General features: G+C 44.6%; 1 pseudogene; it reads right to left on the reverse strand.

Annotated features, from left to right (window-relative positions):
- Positions 1-7,230: 7,230 nt before the first annotated feature.
- Positions 7,231-8,192, reverse strand: LOC128944814 (E3 ubiquitin-protein ligase makorin-2-like; annotated as a pseudogene).
- Between the last annotated feature and the right edge of the window lie 313 nt (positions 8,193-8,505).

The raw sequence follows: 8,505 nt of genomic DNA on the forward strand, positions 1-8,505 counted from the left end.
ACATTTTTGATTTTTTCTGTATTCATGTCTATTTCTGCAATTTACATCATGACTTCTAACTTTAGGTTAATGTAAACCACATCTATCTCGTGCCTCCTCTGATTGTGGAGGAGCAGAAAAAGGGCTCCTCTCACCGAGCCAGTCATTAATAAACCCCACAAAGCAGTGATACAACAGCCAGTATTCAATCTGCAAATGGTTATTTATTCTCCTGAAGTCCTGCAGTCATTTCTGTGCTCTGTTAATGTTTATTTGATAATTTGAGGCACGCTGTCTGTTCTGCATCAAACACTCCATCCAACCCCTCTACTTTTCCAAAGCTCCATACTTTTATTCAGATCAATACACGAGCACTAGAATTTTCTTGGAATTATTACCTAGCCAAATATTTGGAACAAAATGGCTGATTGACTTAACAGAACAACTGAAAGAGAGCATTTTCTCTTAATAATGTAAGAGAAAAACACTTAAAGGAAAGCAGCCATGTTTCTCTCATTGTTCATGGAGAGGAGTTCTGACCCTGCATGCTGAGGATGGCATTAGAAACTCAAATTCTTTCCTAAATTGGGCATTTTGACTTTTCCATGGACATTTACATGGCTTTATCTCAGAAAAAAAAATTACATTAACAAGATGTAAATTATTTTAACTGCACGGTGCTGGCACTTTGAGGAGCAGAGGAAGCAGCTGTGTGTGTTGTGAGCCCGAGGAGGGTCACAAAGCAGCCCCTGCTGTGTCAGGAGGGGAAGGGCACTCTCTCCCCAGGACACTTCATGCATTGTTACCTCGGGAAATGAAAGGTATTGGTGGAGATTACACAGGGATCTCCCTCTTCATTTTCCTGACAAAGTACAAGGGCCTCTTTGAAGGAGTTCAAAAGACAGGCAGGCGCACAGAACTGCAGCAGGTACCAGCCTTTACTTCTGAAGAGTTGACTTCAGAGCCTGCTTAAATAGATGAGAAGTTGTAACAGATCATTCAGCTATTCAGTAGCAGTTCATGCAGCTCCAGCTCCTCCACCTGCAAACCTCCCAAAGCTCCATGCCTGCTCCAGTTCAGCCACCACGATGTTGTGCGAGTGCTGTGGGGCAGAGATGTCATCTCAAAAATGTGATTTGACATCATCTCTGTATGTCACCTCGAACAGCACCAGTTTCCAGGAGGCTTTCGTGACCCCATCCCCTGAAACAAAAGCCAAATGAGATTGAGACAGCATGGCAGCAAGGAGAAAAACACTGCCCAGGGCTTGGGGGGTTCATCTTCCCCATGGAGGTGGAGAGCTTAAACCCCCATGGGATCGGCTGTGGTAAAGAGGGTGTGTAGGGGATTTAGGAGTAGCCAGAGGGAGCTGCTGTCAGCTGTAGTCACCAGGGACAGTTTCCATGAGTCCTTCCAAGCTGCTTTAAACCTCCCTGAGATCTGCTCTGACACTGCACTGGTGACTGTGGGCACTTTTCCTTCCTCTGAGAGTAAAACTCCACTGAACCTGTCCCTCTTTCTCTGCGCACATCTGCTACAGCTCCCATGTCATGGTGCCATCCATGGGCTGTGTGCTGGCAGTAATTGCTGGTGTGAAAGCAGCAGCCAAAGGACTGGAGACATCTGTCTGACTGCTGAAGGGTAAAGGAGCCCCTTTCCCTCAGAAGTGCTGCAATAAAGATGTTACTATTTTTAAAATGGCACCAGTGGAAAAGCAACAAAGGGATTTGTTGTATTTCTGATGAATTCTGGTCTGAGAGCTCTTTGCAAGAATAAACATCAAGGATCTCAGAAATGTTAACATTTTCAGTATTTCTGGTTATATACACAGGTTTTGGGTGGTGGGAGTAACAAAACAAAACTTGGGCTGTTACTGAACTCACAGCACAAAATCAATAAGAAAAGGGACCAAAAGTGTAACATTCGATTTAGGCAGCAAAAGATCTCTTATGTTATCCAAAACAAAGCATACATTAAACCAATAGAATTATTGCACCAGTCTCTCATTTAATCTTCTAGGATCATAAAAATTTCAATTTCTCTGTGAGACAGTTCTAGCCACACACAGCACTTGGGATTTTTGTGTTTATAAAACAGAACCCACCTCTCCTTTGAAATTGCTTTGGCTCCTGAGTCACCATCCAACCAATCTTGTCCTCAGCAGGCAAACAAGCACATATTTTACAGTCAGTGAAATATTTTTCTTTCAAAAAGGTTACAGAAAACATTTTCTGGACATTTATTCTTTTTATTTCCTAAGTAATAGAAGAGAAGCAATGATTCATATGACTTCTCTATTTCAGTTGTTTCAAAAAACCTGTTAACAAGGCTTCATATTTTAAACGGAAATTTGATCTTTACAGTTTTCCACTAAATGAGACATAAAAGTATTATATGTTAGGTGTTGAAAATAATGAAAGCTATCAGAAGAAGCACAATTTAAAAGCCTGTCTGTAGAGACTTTATGAAGGAGAGAAACCTAGTGATGCATTTGTGTAAAATAATGAACAGTGCAGAACAGGCCAGGCAAGCGTTCCCATTTCTTCTTTATTGCTGATAAAGGAAAGGGGAGAGCTTTTGAAATTGGAAATTCTAATTTTGTTCAGATTTGGAAAGTGAAATGGAAACATAACCATTCAAAGCTCAGAGGAAGAAATCCCTCCAGCTTTACTGCCAGTTGATCACAGTGCAGTATAGGATATCTGCAAGTATCCAAAACCCACTAAAGCTTCCCATGGATAATGCACCCATCTAAAAAACTGTGTCAAGATAAAAAAACACAGGAGCTGAACAACTTCCCATCTAAAGAATAAATTCATCACTGTCTAAAAGACCAGGACAAGTTCCCCAAGACCCTCTGTCACCCTAAGAGTATATTAGAGAGGACTGAATACAGAGCTGGTGGCTATTGAAGGCAAAGTCTTGATGAAGTCTGACTCTTCATAGGATCCAGAATATATTTTTTTTAAGTAAACATTTCAGTCCTACTCATTTCTTTCCTCAGGAACATCAGGAATAATGTGTCATTATCCCTGATTAAGCTGGAACTCTCCCCAGTGAACCAGAAAAATGGTCTTGCCTCAAGAAACAGATTCTGAGTTTTCTCCCACAGTTTATAAGTTGTGTTCTCTATTTACTCCCACAAACCCCTGTGGAGCCCTGAACGTGGTCTGTCTGTGGCACACTCATGACATCTTCCTGAAATGAATCAGGATAAATCCCTCCTTCCTTTTATGAGCATGTTGATGCTTTTGATCCATGTTGGGTGTTTTTCACTGTTCCCAATGCAGTGTGTTTGCTCAGGTCCCTTTACAACTTGTGAAGTACAGAAATGCGTTTCACTGAATGGGAAATCCATTCATTAACAAGGAGCTGCCCCTTATGAAGGCATCACCAGGTGGAATTAGAGTGTTCTTTGTGCTGAGCCTGTTCACTATGACAGGCCTGACTTGGTCTATGTGGTTTGTGAAGGAGAAGCTACCCAAAACTCTGGCACTTGAGGGTGCAGCTCTGACCTGAGACTTTGCCAGCAGCAGCAGTGAAGCCTCCTCAACAACAGTGCGTGTGATGGGAGGCGGGAAAATGCTGCTTCTCACTCCCCACCTGAATGATTAAAAAATTGAGGTATAAAGAAATTAAAAAGAATACCTGAAGATGGAGGTCTCCCAAACCCAGTAGAGTCACTCACTGTTCAGCATCCCTGAAAATTCATTACAGTCAGGCATGATTTTTGGGGTGCTCTAAAATACTCTCAGCCCAAGAGCAGGGAACTGGATTGAGATAAATGTCTATTCCTGTCACTGTGAAACTCCATCTTCCAGCACAGCTGTCACCAAAACAGCAGGACTGCAGGGTGACCCCACACCATAACTTAATTTTTTCTCAGGAATGTAGAGCCAACAAGGAAAGGGAATATTCAGATCATCTGGCTGACACTGTCTGAAGTCTCTGCCCTACAGGCCCACGCATCACACACACAGCTGTGCCTTCCCTGGTACAGGCAGGGATTTGGTCACTGTGCAGCTGCAGCAGCAGGGACCCAGGGAGAACAGGATAAGGTTCCTCAGGAAGGCTGAGCCTCACCATTCCCAGCAGTGCTGGTCCTCACCCCTGCCCAATAAAAGCTTCCTCAAAAGGCTGACAGAAGGTGTGGACACAATTTCACTGTGGCAGCAAAGGGCAGCACGGTGCCAGGGGTGAAGGCAAGAGCCAACAGCTTCTCTCCTGGCACTGCACAGCTGGTTGTCACAATAATGGGAGAGCTTGACTGGGTAGGGACAGCAGAATCCTCTCAAAGCTGATCTCAGAATGCAAAATGAACAGGATCTCAGGACCTGGGATCCATGATGAATTCCACTGATTTCTGGTCCCAGAGCAGTGAAACTGTTTTTTCAATCTTGCCTCCAACAAGATAATTAAATACATATTTTTTAGAGAGAGCCACCAGAGCAAGCCACTCCTTGCACTCACATCTTCCCCTGGAGATGCAATGAGCAACAGGAGAGATGTGAATCATTTGGTGCTACGTTGGAAAGAGCTCATTTACCACTAGAGCTTCTCTGAGATATACAGAGCACATCTGAATCCCTCCAGAGTCTTGCTCATTCTCCTGCTCTGCCATGTTTGTGAAAACAAGGACTCTCAGGTGTGCTGTCCAGTGTCATGTCTGAGGTATGTCTGGGAAGCTGAGTGTTGCACCAGGGCTGTACAGTCAGAGCACAGATAGGAGAGAAATGCTCCTCCAGTGGAAGCTGCTGGCTGACATCACACTCCTGCTCTGGGACAGGTACTGCAGTGCCACTCCAGCAAGGAGGCATTTTGCTTGAAAACAATAACCAGCTCCAGCTGTCAAGTGTAAAAGGCGCAATCCTGGCCTCAGATATTCATCTGGTTTCAGACAGAGCAAACTGAGTGGACAATCAAGTACTCACACAGTGACATTCACAACAATTGCATCTCCTGGTGTTTTGAGCAGGGTAATGCCATTACTCAGCACAATGCTGTAAGCTTGGCTCCACTCTTTCCACTGAAGGAGAGAACATCAAAGCTTCAACATCTGCACCTCCTACCTGGTATCTGTCTCCTCTCTCTCTCCTCTGGTATCTGTCTCCTGTCTCTCTCCTCTCCCCTCCTGTTCCCTAGTCCATTTTAGCTGAAATCCTTGCCTTATCACATACAGCAGTTGTCTGATCAGTGCAGGAATTAAAAGAACTTGGAGCTGCATCTTGGCTTGCATGACAGCATTTCTAAATGTCTGCAAGTCTCTGGCAAGCAGAACTTGGTGCCAGGGTCTCTTTTCATGTAATACCTTGGGGTGACTTGGCATATTCATCACCCTGGAGGGTCCCTGAACAGACATTCAGTAGAACAGTTTGCACAGAGAGACACAGGCAAGCTGCCTCCAGCCTTCAGAGATCCAGTCTCAGAGGGGTTTTGTGGACTGTGAGGTAGGATGACAGCCAGGAATGAAGTCCCATACCCCATGCTTCCTTCCAACAAGCACTGACTTGTTTATACCATCCCTTCTGATAATATACTGCTGGAAAGTCCCAGCAAAACAATTTCCTTGTCACACTGCAGGGCTGCACCTGTTTATTAATGCCCAAAGGCATCTATCTCATATTTATTGGCACAATGACCTGTGAATAGAAGGAATGAGCTCTACATAGCATTGTGGTAACCATGAAACTCAAGAAGTCCTAGATGTTATAAAAGGGCTATAGACATCCAAGAGAGTTTATTAACCAGCAAACTGAGCTACCCCAATGCCTACAGTACAACAGAGATAGGGATTTTATAATCAAATAGACTGATAAGGGTGCACACCCATGTAACTCTGGATTGAAAACATCAAATCTGCACTGCATTACAGTCACTGCAACAACAATGTTACATTAAATTCTGTTTAGGAACTTCATTTGTAACTTGCTTTCATAGATCATCAGTTATCTGAATGCAGAACTGAAGAATTTTTGCCACAGGAGTGGTTTTTAAGTGGACACAGGGAAAGGTGTGCATGCAAGGGAGTTTATTAATTTATTTCTCCTAAGATGGTGCAGGGTACCAGAAATATCAGAATACATGGGAGTGTGACCAGACCTGATGAGAGCATTGTAACAAAGGAGAAATATGTGCTGAGAATCAGAAAGCAGCTGCTCATCATCTGTGGAATGGCCCCATAAGGATCCAAGGGGAATCCACGACTTGAAACAGAATTTGAAGAGACCAAACAGTAATGAGTGCACTGGAGGCCACAAAGAGTCTCTGCCCCAGCTCTTCCATTTGTCAGGACACTCGTGGAGCTGCTGCCATGACCATCAGTGATTGGTGATGGGAAGTCTCAACAAGAGAAAAAAAAACTGCTGACAAATTCCAGGCACTGTCACCACTAAAAACCCTCCCACACCTCGATTCACAAATCACTACTTTTTTGAGTGTCTGGAATAAATATTTACCCCTGAGAATTCAAAATTTGCCTTTCTCTGAGTATTTAGCAGCACTTTCCAATAAGATCTGCCTCCTAGATCCCCAGCTGATGGCAACACAATCATTATAAGATATGTTCAATGACAATGCCATTTGCTGCAGCAGCACAGATGACAGGATTTACAATTCTCTGGGTGCTGCACTTGTCCTGCCTCATAGAAGAGGAAAGCAAAGCTCAGCAGTTTAAGATCAACTCATCAGGGATTTAACAAAACAGAACTAGCTGAAAAGAATTACACTTTATATCCAGAAGGAAATATAAGCACTGTTCTTCAAGGGAAGGTGGAAGAAGTAGCAATTAAAGATTGCCTGAACTTAATTAATTAAAGGAGCTACACAGGACAGTGAGAAGTGACTGCTGCACTCACAACAGGCATGGGGAGTGCAGAAAGGTGAAGGCAGCAGAAGAAATAGTCCTGAGGTTGACTCAGAGACAATTTGTCACTTGTGTCCCTCTGTCCTAGAGAACCATGGTCATGCTGTACACATGAGGCAACACCCACAAAGGAAAAGTGAAAAACTCAGCATGACCGGTGCAACTTGTGGGGAAACTTTTGCCTCATAATTGTTTTCACCTGTGAGGGCTTGAACAATGCTGCAAATGCTGCTGCTTTTACTGGTGTAGAAACAGCCGTGGGTGAGTCAGAACATGGAAATAGCTCAGCTGACAGGGAAACAAAGGTCCTGGGCTCCTGCCATAGTGTAGAGGCAGTCACTGTTTGGAGAAGAGTAGTTTCCAATTGTGCATTCCAGCATACAGAGCAATTACTCAGAGAATCCAACATTTCTGCAGGACCTTGTTACCTCCTTCAGCCTTTTTGTTCCCTGCAAAACTTCCTTCCAGAGACACTTTCACCCAAACTGGCACATTCCTTTCCCTTTTTCAAAGTGCTTGCAAGGCCTTTTTCCCCACTCAGCTCAAACTCCTTAATCAGCTCATTTTTCTTCTGCTTTTCTACCCAGTACACACTGGGAATGACAAACTTGAATATTACTTTGCACTCTGGACAGGACTTGATGATGGATTTCTTGAACTACTTGGCACGTCTCCACTGCCAAATGCAGGACAAGAAGTGTGAGTGGTTGCAGTTGGAAGGGATCCCAAACCTCCTCTCAGAGGCTGGTGGTTTCTCACACAGCACTTCCACACAGATGCTGCACACCTTGACCTGACAGGCCTGGAAAGCAAAGGCCTTCTCCATATCAAGCCCAAATGTTGCCATGCACATAACCTTGTGATCTTTCCTCTGTTCTTGGTTGAAAGGGTGAAGCATTTGCTGCCCACATATCTCACCCACGACAGGCAGCACTCTCCCAAGTGCCACATTCCCCCCACCATGTATGGACACAGCTGCTCCCTGTCACCACAGGAGCTCCCAGTCCACTGCAAATTGCTTCCAAGTGGTGATGGGGCTTCACTTCCAGATGTTATTTTGGTCACTGCAGCACAGCACTGCTCTGAGGGCACTGGGCTTCTGCTGCTCTTCACTCCAGCCACACAGATTTCTGTCCCTGAGCCTCCTCTTGCTCTGTGCTCCCTGTGGCGGTGGGACCACACTGGGGGCAGTGGGGGACTGTGAGCATCATCTGATCACACCTGTACCAGGCACTGTAGGCACACTGTCCCTTCTGGTAGTACTGAAGGTGGTGGAGGATTTGCTTGTAGGCAAATCATGTGAAAACAGACACTGCACATGGTACCTGCACATCACCTGCTCTGTACTCATTGTGGCAGCACTGCCTGGCCCTGCCCCCTGACTTGTGGCTGTTGAGCACAGAGAGTCCAGAGGACAATGGCAAGAACAACCAGAGGTACAGCAAATGAGCCCTGCAAGGAGGTACAGAAAAAAAAATTACTTGATTTAGTCTGGGGGAAATGGAAGAGATGCATGATGATATCCTTCAAACAGGTAAAAGTGCAGTATAGAAGGTAATAAACTATCATTTGTGTCTGCCAGGGGACAAGAAATGATAGGTTGCAGTAAGAGAGATATATTGGTTACAGTTAGGAAGGGCTCACATTAGACTGTGTGGGGAGCA

This window comes from Melozone crissalis, unplaced genomic scaffold (genome assembly GCF_028551555.1).
Source record: "Melozone crissalis strain CALT ecotype California unplaced genomic scaffold, PUWL_Pcris_2 ptg000061l_1, whole genome shotgun sequence".
In the NCBI taxonomy this organism is placed as follows: Eukaryota; Metazoa; Chordata; class Aves; order Passeriformes; family Passerellidae; genus Melozone; species Melozone crissalis.